At 40.2% G+C, this 15919-nt stretch overlaps 1 long non-coding RNA gene across 1 annotated transcript in view; it reads right to left on the bottom strand.

Annotated features, from left to right (window-relative positions):
* Positions 1 to 13933, bottom strand: part of LOC141407382 (uncharacterized) — a 39518-nt gene extending 25585 nt beyond the window's left edge. Inside the window, exon 1 of the long non-coding RNA XR_012416260.1 lies at positions 13816 to 13933. This is a non-coding gene — a long non-coding RNA (uncharacterized lncRNA). The remainder of the gene's footprint in view (positions 1 to 13815) is intronic.
* Positions 13934 to 15919: the final 1986 nt, after the last annotated feature.

Below are 15919 nucleotides of genomic sequence, written 5' to 3'. Positions count from 1 at the left end.
GGATTTAGGGCAGTGATTATTAAGTGGGGGGATTTTGCCGCCCAGTAACATATGGCAATACCTGAAGACATTTTTGGTTGTCTAACTTGATAGGGTGAACGCTACTCTCTAGTAGGTAAAGAAGGGCCAGGGATGCTGTTAAACATCCTGCCATAAACAGAACAACCTCTCAAAACAAATAGTTATCCCATCCAAAATATCAATAGTTCTAATGTTGAGAAACCATAATTTAGAGAAACTTATCTATCTGTCTGGCTATCTCTCTATCTATCTATCTGTCATCTATCCACCCATCCATCATCTGTCAATCAAAATCAGTTTTGCATCAGCTAAACCAATTTAATTGCTATTAGGTTAGCTAAGAATCAAAAAGCAAACTATGTCTCTAAAGTGAAGTCTGGAGCAAATGTGAAGCCTAGAATTTGTGAACAGAATATGGGATCCAGGAAAACCCGTGGTACTGTTGGTGATCAAGTATTGAAGCCCATTATTATTAAGGCATTAGACATAGAAACCAGGGCATTGCTGTGGGAAAGTACAATTTAGTGATACTTGCGACTCTGTCATTGAAGAGATAATAGAAGAAAATAAAGAAAAACAGTCCAAACAGAGGCCACTAAGGCCAAAGAAACTCATCTGTAGAGTAACATGCTTAAAAACCAGCCTCAGGATCCTGCTGCTTTACTAAACGAAAAATGAGAAAACTTGAAGTACCATACAAAGAATTTCTGGTCTGTCTCCTGGGGCAATGGGCCTCCTATTCAAGTAAATAACTCTTTTATGATATAGAGAGTGAGAAAGAGAAAGATGTAACAATACAATCAGTCTCCCACGGGGCAGATAGTAGGTGAAGAGACTGTGAGAGGACTGGGAGCCAAGTGTCTGGTCTTGGGAGGGCCGGCAGCCCCAAAGAAACAGCTGGGAGCAAAAGGGAACATGGTGGTGTCTAAGCTGGAAAGGAGTAAATGCACAGAGAGGAGACAGCATCAGTGGATTGTGTTTTATGAAACTGCAGCAAAGAAAATTGCAGAAGAGACAAGGAACCTAGCCAGAGTGAAGAGTGTTGGCAAAAGTTAAAGTGACCTATTTTGAAGGCCTTTTGTAGCCAGGGCCCTGAACCCTAGTAATAATACAGGATATTGGGTAAATGTAGAGGAAATTCCTAATGCAGTTACAATGCACATAGAAGAGGAAGGATCATTCCAACTAACTGAGACAGTAGGACTGAGACACTTCTAAATATCCCTGTCTTGAGACTTCTTACCCACTTTTGTGCATCTGCAACAATTGGTAGTCAGACTCAGCAGGTTTAATTGTAGTTAGTTTTCATATTTATATTTCATAAAACTGTTCAAATGCAGCAAATATTGAGCCTCTGCTATGACAAGATACAGGTCTCAGTATTTAGGGAGATTAGAGTCAGGGATACAGTGTGACGGGATACAGTGGTGGTGGTGGTGGCAACAAGTTAATAAGTACAGGCTGAATGGAGCCTGAATTCACAAACTGGAACCTGAAAAGAAGAAAATTCAGGAAAGAGACACATTATCAATATAGCATAAACGTACCCAAATCTGGACAGATACAGCAATTATCCTGATTAAATCTACCTAAAGAGAAGATAAGGTCAGGTCAGGGTTTGTTGAGTTGCTACAGAGCTAGAACCCAAGCAGGGTGTGTATGAATGAGCACTCAGGAGCTCGTCAACTTTCTTCATCAGAGAATTCTTTAGCCGTCCACTTAGATCACAGTTAGAAGAGGGCAGAGAGGCTCTGGGCGGGTCTCCCAGGAGCAACCGGGAGCAAGGGAGAAGATAGAGTTGTACATAGCTTCTGCAAATCTGCAATCTGGGGCCACTTAACACAGGGGCAAATAGACCTTTATGTCTAAAAGTCTTATTTTGTTTCATAAATTGTGAGTTAGTTAATGTTCATAATAAAGACCCTGAGTCATTATGAAAAATATATATTATATAGTAATTTCTATTCGAAAACTAGGGTAATATGTAAACCATTTCAGAAAAATAAGTAAAAGAGACATTTTGACATTTACGAAGCTAAACCTTAGCTCCAAATTGGTTCACTGAGAACAAGTCATACCTGAAGTGCTTAAGAACAGTAATTAGTAGGACAATCAACATTTGATATTAAAATATTATATAAAGCATGGATAAGTAAAACTTATTGACTCAGGAATAGATAAACAGATTAATAGAATAAACACATTTCCTAAAGGAAACCCAAATACATAGGGAAATTTATAATATGATAATATAAAATTTATAATATGATAATTTATAATATATATAATATGATAATAGTGAAACATTAAACCAGTGAGGTAAAGAGAGAAATTTTAATAAAGGGTGTTAGGATCACTGGATAGCCATTTGGAAAGGAAAACATTATATTTATACCAGTACAAACTCCAAATGCATCCAAGTTTTAAATGTAGAAATGAAATTATAAATGTATTTACAGAAAACATGCATGAACTGTTTAATAACCTGACAGTATAAAACGATGACTCATATGGCAAACAAAACAAAAACCAAATCCTTCAAAAACATACAACTAACTGGGAAAAAATATTTGCGACTCTTGGGAATCAGAAAATGAATGAGGAACAACCGAATAGAAAAATGCTTTAAAAACATTAATAGACCAAAGAAAATGAAATGTAAATGGCTCTTAAACATCTGAAACAAAAGCACAATTTCACTCATAATTAAAGACTACATTGACATTCCATTTTCTCAACTATCGAATGGCAGAAACTATCCCAAAGTTTTTACAGCATGTTTTGTTGGCCAGGCTCTGGGTAGCGGCACTGACCCGTAATGCTGGTGTGAGTACAAAATGGTACAACATCTAAAAAGAAAATATAGCCACCAAATCTGGAAACATCTACCAAGATTACTGAAGCATTTATCCATTGACCCGGAAATCCCACTTTGGAGCCTCTTTCCTCTAGCATTGTTTCAAATAAGAAAAGACTGTGCAAAAAGGGGTGGAAAATAAAAATAAATGCTCATATTTACTTGTGTTGAAATAAAGCAACAAGGAAAACATGAAGACAATAAAAATGGTGATTGATAGGAGGCAGGAGAGTGAGATTTCTCACTGTCTACTTTTTATTATTATCTTTCTTTTGTACACGTATTAATTGTGCAAACTAAATTTAACAATTCTAGCCTGTAGCAGTGTTTTCCCAATGGTCATTCAGATGCCATTCTAACCATGTTCAAAATGTTTTTAACAAAACACGAATCTGATTATGTCAGGTTAAAATTCTTGGTATTTTCTCGTTGCCTTCAGGAGAAAAATCCCAATTCCATATTTGGCATACAAGGCCCCTCCCGACTTGTTCTGTGTGTCAGGATCTGCGGACTTTTCCTCTTCTCCTTCATCTAGTGCAAACCTGTCCGTGTCAAGATAATCTGCCTTATCTTGTTGTTTTGTTATTGTTCTGTTTTGTTTTGTTTTGTTTTAGGCTTTTAGCAGCCTAAAGCCATGGGTTTTAGTTTCTGTCTCTAGTGATAAGCAGAAAAGGGGGATGAGGAAGGGGCTTTACCGGCCCAACCAGAAACAGAAACTAAGAACCCATGACTATGTTCTTTCCCTTGGATACCCCTGATAGCGGATCCCTACTCTTTTTTTTTTCGAGACGAAGTCTGGGTCTGTCGCCCAGTCTAGAGTGCAGTGGCGTGATCTCGGTTCACTGCAACTTCTGCCTCCTGGGTTCAAGTGATTCTCCTGCCTGAGTCTCCCAAGTAGTTGGGACTACAGACACGCACCACCATGCCTGGCTAACTTTTGAATTTGTAGAGACGAGGTTTCACCATGTTGCCCAGGCTAGTCTCAAACTCCTGACCTCAAGTGATCCTCCCGCCTCAGCCTCCCAAAGTGGTGGGATTACGGGCGCGAGCCACCGTGCCTGGTCCTACTCATTTTTAACATTCAGCTCTGGGCTGTTCTCTCCCCATCCGTCCTTCCTCCCAGGGCTGGATGAGGTGCTCTACTTTACGTTCTGCATTTCTCAGTCACAGTCCAAGTCACACTTTCTGTTTCCTCTACTCACCTTCTCCTTCCCTGAGTCCCTGGAGGACAAGGTAATGCTTCTTAGCCTTCAATGTTTGACACACAGTAGGTAGTCAGCGTTTATTGGGTAGTTGAAGGAGTAGATTTGAATCAGCTGCTTCCTCTCAGTTCCACACCCAGGCTTCTATACCCTGCTTTGTGTGACCCAGGAGCTGAGACCATGTAAACTTCGTTACTGCTTAGCCAGAGGCCCTTGTGAAATGCATCCAATAAGATGCACCAGAGAGAGCCTGCAAGGCTCCGGGAGGAAAAGGGACTTGCTCCTTACTGTCCCTTGTCAGTAGCACCCCTGCTTCATTTCTTCACCCCAGTAAGTGTTCTCGTGTTCTAGAAGCAGCAGTTGAATCCCATTTGACGCCAATTTTTCCAACATTTGACAAGCAGCCACATCACACCTAGTCAAAGATCTCAGCACCAGCTGAGGGATGCCCCTCCCTAGAGGCCTAAGTATGAATAATTGTAACCTCTGCTTCCCCTTGTTCCCAAGTCCACATGGACTTGAAGTTGCTTCTGGTAGTTGCTACCTCTGTAGTACCTTGGATTTCTCTCTGTTGAAATAACCAATGTGGCTTCTGTCTCTTGCCTAAAGCCAAGACAGGTCAGAGAAGGCCAGAATTCTGAGACATACTGCTGCCTGCTGGGTGCTCCATGCTCAGAATATCCACACATGTTTTCACTGGAAGTCTACACATGACTGTGGGCCACATAAATGAGTCCTGCGATCATCCTTCAGGGTTTCTGTTACCTCTGCTAAGTCCTCCATGAACTGAATAAGCTAATGGGGCCTCTACATAGGCCTGGGTAAAAAGGAGGACCAGCTTCCAGCAGTTTTAAGGGTGGCTTTGGCTCCCTGCTTCCTGCTATTATTTTGCTCTGTGTTCCAACGCAAAGGACTCAGGCCCATTCAAGTGTCCAATTATCCTTTGTTCTAGCTCATTATATCTGCCTCCTCCAGATGTCCTTTGTTCCACAAAATCTTTGCAGGTTTGAAAATTTTCTCTAATATGTAACAAGCATAGCAGAAGTACAATAATAATATTACCTAACACTTAAGCATTGACTGTAAACCACAAAGGTGAGATCCTCCTTTAATCCTCAAAACAATCTCATTTCATAGAGGAGGAAGCTTAAACACAGACATACAATCAGCTGCTCAGGGTCATCGTTATAGCCCAGATTTGGCCCCAGACAGACTGACCTATTGCTTCCTTAAGGACCATCAGAGTAACCTTAACTGGAGATCATTTCGGCTGGTTTGCAAAAGGTGATGAGACTATGGGGTCTTGTTAGAATTACATTTTGTGTGAATGTGTGTGTACACAGTGTATGTAATATAGGCTCTAGAATTTGAGGAGAAAAAATATGTAGAATTTGGTGAAGAAAATGTCGTCTGTAAAGATTTTATGTAACATACTGTAAAACCAGAGGTCAAGAGTAGGGGGAAGGGAGGCACTGTCATAGAAAAAAATATATATAACTGCCCATTTCTCTTGGCAGTACCTGGATGATTGCTGGCTCCTTGGCATTAATCACCTGTCAGAAATTACCTTCCCCACACTTGACACTCCTACCCTGACAATTTTTGCCTCCTTGCTCATGAGTGATGGGGTGATGGTTTTACCCTATCCATCATGCATTTTGATCAGACTGTCATCCCTGGGTGACACACATCTCCTGGCTGGGACTTGGCCCCAAAGATGTCAGCCCCAAAGTGATATCTTGTGATGGTTGGGTAGATGGTTCTGGGAGCAGATTGATGGCAATCAGGGTGTGCTATATGTCAGCACCAGCTCGCCTGCTGCGATACATGAGCTATGCACTCAGATAAAAGTACAGTGCAAAGACGATGCTGGCCCGGGCCTACCTCTTTAGCATAGGGATGAGCCTAATTGGATAGATACTGGCACCTTATTTGAGGTCAAGGACAGGTCAGAGAGGGCCGGAATTCTAAGCTAGTAAGGAGGCTGAGTCTCTATGTTGTCTGAGCAAATGACTGAGAATGCCTCTTGATGCCAACCTTGGGAATAAAAGAACTGGAAGCCTAAGAGGTTTCTAAAACTCAGAAGACCCAAGAATCCCAAAGTAGCAAAACTAGGGGAGTTAAATCATGAAGATCGAAGAGTAGACTCTGCTTTCAGAAGAAATACATTTGTAATTATCATTATATGCTGAGGGTAATTAGTTTCATAAATCCAGGTCAGTACAATCTTTTTTAAGTGGAGAAACTCAAAGGCTTTTTTTTGTTTTCTTTTCATGGTGTCCCAGATTTTTTTATCAGCATTTGGTACTGTTGCTTCCCCTCCTTTTTGAAATGCTCTTCTCCTCAACATCTACTGTTTACCTATCTAGAGCCACCTAAAATTCCTCCTCCAGTCCTAAATCCCTATTGAGTCATTCTTACTCAGTCTTATGTTGCACATTTGTAAAACAAATTTATGTTGGTTTTTATCACACAATTCACATATTATCATCGTCCCATACTGGGTATAAGTTAAGTTTGTATTAGCTTCCTCCAACTTGATTAGAAGATTAGAGATTATATTTTATCCATTCTGGGTTCCAAAATGGATATACTTAATACTTAACACTAGTATATACTTAACACTAGTATATATATGCTTTAGGACTGTTTTTGATTAATGGTATTTAGGCATTAACACCTAACACAGAGGGCTAGGTATATAGAAGCTAAGTAAGAGTGTACTGACAGACTCAGCTAGGGGTCGATGTCTTGTTTAGAACTGTGTCACTAAGGCAGCACACACTCTGCACCCTTTCTAGATATACAGATGCCATTCCTATTCTCAAAGTCACAACCAGCAAATTGAAAACATTTCTTGGGCCTCACTCAGTAAATGCCTTGCGGTTGAAATGGCATCTGTTTCAAACACCATTTATAAGAGCAGATAATAATACAGGGGCTTGATCTTAGCAGCAGAGATGTGTTAACTTTCCCAACGTGCCATATTTTCTGTAATTTTGAGTAAATTTCACTTGCTTTACTACCTCTACTTCAAACTCTCTCATTTGAAGAGTAATTTCTTTGGAACACTGTCCAGGTTAACAAGAGGACTCCTTTCCCATTTTGACTCCTGATGTTGTCCTTAACCTAAATGTGTAATTTCTTCTCACTTTTCTAACTCTTATCACAGTCTCTCATCAGAATTCATTCTGTTAACTCCTCAACGCTTTCACCCACACATTCATTCCACATTTATTAAACCCAGCTACTGTTATTTACTCTCCTGGTTTTACTCTTTGTTAGCTATGTGACTTTGGCTTTTTCTGTAGCTCAGTTTACTCATCTACAAAATAGGGCCAATAACAGTGTCTGCTTTATAAGGTTATTGCAAAGATTGTGTGTGTGTGTGTCTGTGTGTGTGTCTCTGTGTGTGTAGCACTTAGATTTCTGCCTGGCACAGTTTAAGGATTTATTATTATTTTTCTCTTCAGAAAGAACTGCATAAACTGCAATGAAAAGAAATGCTGAGCCTCCAGAGCACTATGTTTTTCTCCCTCCAATCTAAAATGAGTGACAACAGATTAATATTCTTCAAATACAACTTTTGTCACACTACTCTCCCCACAAAGTTTCTTGAGCAGCCAAGAAAAGAGAGCATTATGGCGGAAGGCTGGCTGATGTGAAAATCCAGAGATTTCAGAATAAAGCTCGGTTTCTATGGAAGACTGGCTCACTTATTGATCTGTCAAACCGTCCATCATCAGATAATTTATGAGTTCCTCCATTTGTGATCACGATTCCTGCTGGGTTACAGGAATAATCTAAGATGCAGAAGGATGTAAGGAAACAAAACATCCACAAAATGAATAAATTCTGAGCCAGCACTTCCCAAACTGAGACCTGAAGAATTTTTGGAAATTATGTAAGGAAGGAAAAGTCCCATAATCACAATGTTCGGGAAACCTTAAATTTATCAGGTTAGCCTTCCCTACTGCTACCATCCTATTCCAGATTTTAAATCATTTGACATGGATTATTGCTGTAACCATCTGGTGAAACTGCCTCGCATTTGTTTCTTCCTCTGGTCCAAAACTTTCTATTTATTCAGGAAGGATTGTTCTAAAACATAAACTTGATCATACCATTCCCCTGTTTGAAATCACTGATAGGTCTCTTTGCCTACAGTTAGAATCCAATTTCTTAGTGTGACGTATAAAACCCTTCAGGATCTGGGCCACAAACTGTGTTTCCAATTGCCCCTCCAATCTTCCTATTGAAACACACCCTGTATTTTGTTCACACCAGAGGTTTTGCTCTTCTTTGACATTCCAGGGACATCTATCACCTCTGTGCATACTATTCCCAGTGGAATGACCTTTCCAGGCACATAGGTACTAACTTATTTAATTCTCACAGCAACACTCTGTGATATGTTTTATTATTATCCTATTTTACAGTTGAGTAAACTGAGGTGAAGAGTAGTTAAATAACTGGCAGATTATAACCCAGACTATCTAGCTCTGGTGCTAAAGATCTTAAACCTTGGGCTTTCCTGCCTCTGGGAAGTTGACAGAGAGAGACTGATAACAAACTCTTACCGACCCAAGTCAAGTTAAGCTTCTCCCTGAATAAATACACACTTTTTTCTTTCTCCTAGAGGAATGAATAAATTATCCCATTATTTTTTTCTCTCACCAGGGGTGTGTGTGTGTATACATACAGTGTTATACACACACACACACACATATATATACATACTGTATGTATACACACACACACATATATATACACACACACATATACAGTCACACATTGCTTAACGACAAGGATGCATTCTGAGAAATGTAGTGTTAGACAATTTTGTCATTGTGCAAACATCAACAAACCTAGGCAGTATAGCCCAAAAAACACACTATAATGGCATACTATTGCTCCAGGCTACAAACCATGTCACTATACTGAATACTGTAGGCCATTGTAACACAGTGGTAAGTTTCTGTGTACCTAAATATGTAAAAGGTAATATGTTGCACTAGGATGTTATGACAGCTACAACATCACTAGGTAATGGGGATTTTTCAGCTCCGTTATAATCTTATGGGGCCACCATCATATATGTGGTCCTTTGTTGACTGGTGCATGACTGTACATGGATAAATACATATACATATATCTATCCTCAATTACAAGTGTTTATTTAGTTGTTTAGAGACCTGTGGATTCTCAGGAACAGAGACCCTTTATAAATACCCTGACATTCAGCCCTACCGCAACAGCCAGGCACCTGGTGCTTGTTAGACACTTAAATCTACATGGAGGTGAATTAAAAGGAATCTGCTTGAAGGTAATGGGAGGCTGTGGTGACAGCTTGATTATGATTTCTGTCCAACAGCTCTCAGAAACACAACTGATAAATGCAAACCCTTGTCAAAAATGACAGCATGTCTGCTGAGCTATATGTTCCAAGCAAGTGTTTCTGAACTGTAATTGTTGCAGCAGGGTTTAGAAATGGAACTCAAAGTACTTGCAAGAGAGTCCACCTCAGTCAAGAACTCCTTCCTCTGAAATGGCTTTGGAAAAATCAATTTGTCTTCCTATCTGAGATTTCTTGGTCACTTCTCACGGACGTAGGTGTCCTTGGTATGCAGTCGCTCTTCCACAGGCCTTTCAATATCAGAATCAATCCCAAAGCCCTGGGTCTGGCTCCCACTCAGGGGTTCGTGTCTTGTGAAGAGCTCTCCAGCAGGCCAGAGGGCACAATTCACCCATGTGCCTACCAGCTATTGAGCTCCTCTTATGCACCGGCTCTGTGCTCGGGCTGGAGATGCAGACAAGGACAAGATATAGCCTCTGTCCTAACAAAGTTCACAGTCTTATAGAAGGCAGACAAGCAAGTCAATATTATGCTATGTCACATTGTGGAGGCCTGATACAGGCTACTTAGAAAACAGGAGACAGCCTCCAATCCTTTGAGGATTGAAGTGCCTTAGAAATAGCTTTGCAGGGGAGGTGATGCTTGGTCTGAGCCTTCAAGGAAGTAGGAATTACTCAAAGACAAAACTTCAAATGCATTGTTAATTCCACTTCCATAGTCTCTTGAGTCCATTCACTATCATCCCTCTTCTTGTCTTCCAGAATAGCCTTCTAAATAAAGGCTCCACCTATTTTCTCTTGATTGATTTATCATACAGCTGCCACAGCAATTGTTTAAAAATGTAAATTAAATCATATTGCTTCTCTGCTCAAATCCAACCCATGACTTCTAATTGCACTTGCTGTGAGCTACAAGGCCCTGCATGATCTGATGCCTGGCTCCGACTTCATCCTCACCTTGTGCTGTGTCCCCTACACCTACCACACTCCAGCTGCACTGGCCTTTGTTCAATTCTGTGAGCCTGAAAAAGCCTTTTTCACATTAGGACTTGCACATGCTGTTTCCTCTGTCTGGAAGTCTTTGCCATAGATTTTCACCTGGTACACTCTAAATGTCACCACCTTCCTCTCCTCCCTGATTGTCTCTATGTCAACACTCAAGTTTTTTCCTTCCCAGCAGCTGTCACAATGTTTTTATTTTACTCATGTTTATTTTTTGTTTTGGCAAAGGTAGGGATTGTTATTTTTCTTTGTTAGCTCCACCAGGCCATAAATTGCACAAGCCTTTGGATCGTGTTGACTCCTCATCTTTTGGTCTTATCTGGCATGTAGTAGGTACCCAGGAAATATGTAAAGAATGAGTTAAAGAAAGGAAAACTTGGGGACATAGTTCACTTAGGACCTACAGTAATTGATGGTGATACACCTATGGTGATTGGCGGACGTGTGGGTGTCAGGATATGAGACTGGAGAGACAGAGCAAGGGCCCGGCTGTGAAGTGTCTTGCATGCCACTCAGAATGATAAGAGTGTCATATTCAAACGATGGAGCACTACTGAAGAATTTTAAAGCAGTGAACGTTTTGACATATAATAAGGTTTTTGCGTTTTGTCCAGGGCCATCCATGTGAGAAATATGACCTTGAGAACTAAGAATGTCCAGTGATTGTCCAGTCCCTGCCCTGTGTCCTTCTATAAGATTCTGAAAGGAGCTGCATTTTACCATTGGCCTAAACACAGAAACTGCCTCATGTTCCTTGAAAATTGCTACCTATATTATGGCTTTTATTTTTTCTTTCACTGAGGGACAGCTTTGGATAAAAAAGAGCAAACAGGGTAATTACTGATCTTATTGGTTAAACGGTGACAAGAATTTAAGTGTGACCATTGCACACCATTCCTCTGCCTTCTATTCCCATCTGAAACATAAGAAAATATTTATATGTAATCATTTGTCATTTTCACACTCTGACAAACCCTTTCCATATTTTTATTACCAAAACCCTGTAAAGTGTACAAAATGCACATGATATAGTGAAGATTTTATGTCACTTTCCAGACCAACTCTATTGCAAAAGAACCGAGCAGGCTGTCTCCCAAGATATATTTGTACAAGGACTGGTGTAACACGCAATATATTCTGGATTCTCCCTCTGCCCAACCTTCAATTATTTGACCAATGGGTAGCTTTTCATTATTTGAACTGAAAATGTCCTTTTGATAAATTTGTACACATTTCAGCTTTACTTAGGAAAGGCATCTGCTTCGAGTATTTTCTGGGAAAAGCAATATATTGAATCTGAAAAAAAAATTTCACTGGGCAATATTTATCAAAAAGTAAATCACAAGAGGTTCATATATTATGATCTAAACTGAGTCTCTTTCTAGCCTTAAAATATAACTAGCATAGAGTAATTGAGAAGTGCTATCTGAAAAACCACCTGTTTAAACAAACACCATAAAATAATAAATATTCTACTACCTGCCTATCTAATTCCTGGCAATGAATTATATTTTTATTGGTTTCACCTTTTATCTTCATTTTTTAAAAGAATTCTACTAATAGTTACTTTTTCTATTAAACTTAAATGACATGGAATTCCAAAGTATTAAACGAAGATTTGATTTTTAGTTAGATTTTTATTAGCTACAAACAGCTTTTATACTGTAGAAATCCCTAATATCTCTACTTTCCACATCAGAATCTGAATAGTCTCAGCTCTACCAATGTCTTCCAACTTAGTCCCCAAAGTCAAGGACTTACAGTTGTTGTTTGAGGGAAATTTCTTTTTAGGAGATTATCTAGATAGTTTTTTTTTTTTTTTTTTGGAATATCACAATACACTTTTGTTTCTGATTATCTTTTTTTGGGCGAGGGGAGGCGGGGGAGGTGGTGACGGAGTCTTGCTCTGTCACCCAGGCTGGAGTACAGAGGCGTAATTTCAACTCACTGCAACCTCCACCTCCCGGGTTCAAGTGATTCTCCTGCCTCAGCCTCCCAAGTAGCTGGGATTACAGGCACTCGCCACCATGCCTGGTTAATTTTTGTATTTTTAGTAGAGACAGGGTTTCTCCATTTTGGCCAGGCTGGACTCAAACTCTTGACCTCAGGTAACCCGCCTGCTTCGGCCTCCCAAAATGCTGGGATTGCAGGCATGAGCCACTGCGCATTGTCTGTTTCTGATTATCTTATCCAGATCCTCTAGCCAGATGAATGACAAAGAAAACCCTCCTATATGCAATGCTAGAACATCCAGGATCAAAATATGAGGCTACCTCATGGCCTATTTGTATATATTGCATTTGAGTTCAAATGCATCTTAGATCTTTCAGGAGCTTGAATATATGAATCCACAAGAGTATGCAAGCTTTAATGTTTTTAGTGCTATGAATTTCTCTGGGTGATTTGGGCATTTCTGCTACAGTAAACATTTAAATGCACTAAAGCGTTTCCACAAGGTAGCTCACTGCGTTTCCATCAACACTGAGCATGTTCTTTACTCTGGAAGAGGCTGAAAGTCCTCAGCAGGGTAAGTGGGATGGGGGTGGGGCTGGGGGAATCCAGACTTCACTCTCCATTTTCATTTTTCAAGAGCAAACCTGTTATTGTCAAGTAACTCTGAAATTCCACTTTGAGATGAAACTGAAATTGAGCTCTGAAAACCTCCATTGAAGAGCACCAAATTACAGAAGAATTTATGTTTAAATACCAGACTCACTAGTTTTCTGATAATTCCTCTGGGTGAGGAGGAGGAAATATGTACACAGAATCTGGGATGTCCATTGAGCCCATCCCCCTATATGCAGGCATAGCCACATTGATTGCCCCAACACTGCGGTATTTCACATCCCATAAACAGAGTATGCTTTTTCTATTGGCAACTTGTTATGGGCTCTGCCACCAATACTGAAACTGTCTTCCTTACATGTAATCCTATCTGATAAAATGAAATGTTTTTATTGTAAAAGCAATGCAATGTTTTATCGAATATGAGCATTTAGAATAAAATTAGAAAGTACAGCACAGATTTCACATGAAAGACAGTACAACATGGCTGTGGGAGAAAGAGACAATAAGAAGCTTGTGGCTTCCTTGAGAGAAGGAGTCATTCAATTCTGGTAAAGCTATTTGGGAAATAGGAGTATCAGAAAATCTTCCTTTGTAAAACCCTTTCTTAAATGGACCCAAATATGATTGCCATGAAAATATTTATTGTTGATATTTTTTTTTTAGTTTCTATAATCAGGAGATAAAACTTCTTTGAAAACAATGGTTGCTTTTAATCCTGTTTTAGAATCAATTACAAGACTTAGTCAATTACAGAGACTCTGCAGAGAGGTCCATACCAGGCTATAAGTATAACAGATAATAAATGGGTACCTGAATTTCTGCTATGGGAAACGACAGTGCTGGATACTTTCCACTTGCCTCTCCATATTTACTCTCCACCCTATCCCATGCTCTGTATGTTTCAGGGCATGAGGACAGCACCAATAGGTGCTCTTGCCTGCCAGCTTCCGGTTGACTCTGCCCATAGGAGGTGCTAGTAAGTGACAGAGGCCGGGAGGAAACTGAAGGAATGTTTTCCTCAGCTCCTTCCCTGCAAGATCATAGTGGACTGGCTGGGTTCCTCTACCAACGACCCCGCTTCAGACAGTCCTCCTTTCCATACGAGGACCCTCAGCGGATTTTGAAAACTGCTCCTTCCTTTACTTCTTCAGGAAGAGAATGGTAATTGCATCCACTACTATGAGACCCTACGTTCTGCACAATTTATTTTCCTAAACCCTGTTCATATCTTCGAAAGCATTTCCTGTATTACACTCGGTTCAGTTATGAAGTTTGACGTACCATTTCTTGCCTGCTGATAAAAAATACTGGAAAAACTCATGAAAGAGTAACGCAATCCCCTTCCTAGAAACGTGGCAGGGTCAGGGTCCTTTTGCACAAACTATGTTTGCTTGTTTGTTTGATAGACTTTTTCTTTTTTTTTTTAAGGGCAGTTTTAGGTTCGCAGTACAATTGAGAGGAAGGTACAGAGACTTCTCATATACTTTCTACCCCCCCACATTCACATTCATAATGTTTCCCACTATCTCCCACCAGGGTGACACTGTTTTCTATAAAAAGAAAAACTGAAAGTTTCTCTTCAATTTAAAGAGTTTACAAGCAATTTGAGGATGTCTACATTTCCACTGTGGAATACATTTTTTCCTCTTAAATGGGAGGAAATTAAAAAAAAATTGGGAATAAACCCAAATAAATATCCCAAAACAACAAATTCCTGGTTGCTTGTTGGTGGAGGTGTTTAAGAAAGCTGGTTTAAAGGATCTAAAAATAAGAGATGCCTCTGAGCAAGTTGTTCTGCCATGAATTTCTGGAGAACATTTTGAGAACATCTGGAATAAAAGGGATCTGAGACATTATTTCCTTCTGTCTCCTTCTGGTGCCTGAATACTTGCAGTGACAACTCTGCCAAAACATGGCTCAGTCTTTGCTTGCACATTTCTGGTACCTGGGAGTTTCCTGCCTCCCGGGGCAACTCACTCCAGCATGAACTGATCGCATAATGTGGAAAGCTCCACATTCCACAGAGCCCCAGCCCGCCTCCCTCTAGCTTCCACCCACTGACCCTAGTTTGGCTCTGGAGGGCAGAACACAGTGAGCCTAATCTGTTTTCTCTCTGATAGCCTTTCCCAACGTGAAGGCAGCAATCATGTTCTCCCTAAGCCCAAATCCCTAGTTCCTAGTGGTGGAGACACAACCCTCTGAACACAGACACTATTTTATTTTATCAATGTCCTGAAGTAAAAGTTGTGTTTGAGGTGTGATCTAATCAGCATACACTAGCACTGCCCGCTTCTACATTCCAAACACTGTATTTCTATCAATGGAAACTCAGAGTGCACTCCTTGTAGAATAGCCCCATCACATTGTTACAAGCCCAGGGATTGGGAAGGTACAGTTTTTCATATGATGGGCCAAGAGAACTTAGAAATTTGACAATATATCAAGATATGTAGTGTACCCTGTCAAGGTCCACCAAGTGCCTACATGATAAGGACAGTAATAAATAAGTTGTGAAGTTTTGGAATTTTTTCATGAATTTCCATAAATGAAATTGATGATAAGATGACTCACATAGAGCACCAAGGTGACAATATGTCTATTACCCAGTGCTAGGTTCACATTCCTGGCTGAACAAGGTGGTTCGGAAAGTCACCAGCAAAGTCCTGGGAGTCAAAACACTTGAATTCCAATACAACCGACTGAGCCCCTGAGAATCAATTCATCCTTTGGAATTATCCTGTGTAAACTGGGGATAATAGACCTCATGTAGTTATTGTGATTATGAAATGGGAGCGTTCCAGAGACAATGTTCTGTAAACTCTAAAGCTCAGTAAGGACAAGCATGTCACATGTGAGGGGAGAGCATTGGATCAGGAGAGAAGTCCTTTATTTATCTGGTGATATTTCCGGCCAT

This window comes from Macaca fascicularis, chromosome 7, assembly GCF_037993035.2.
Source record: "Macaca fascicularis isolate 582-1 chromosome 7, T2T-MFA8v1.1".
NCBI classification, from domain to species: Eukaryota; Metazoa; Chordata; class Mammalia; order Primates; family Cercopithecidae; genus Macaca; species Macaca fascicularis.
Note: the sequence above shows the minus strand (reverse complement) of the source record. Positions and strands in the feature narration are given on the sequence as shown.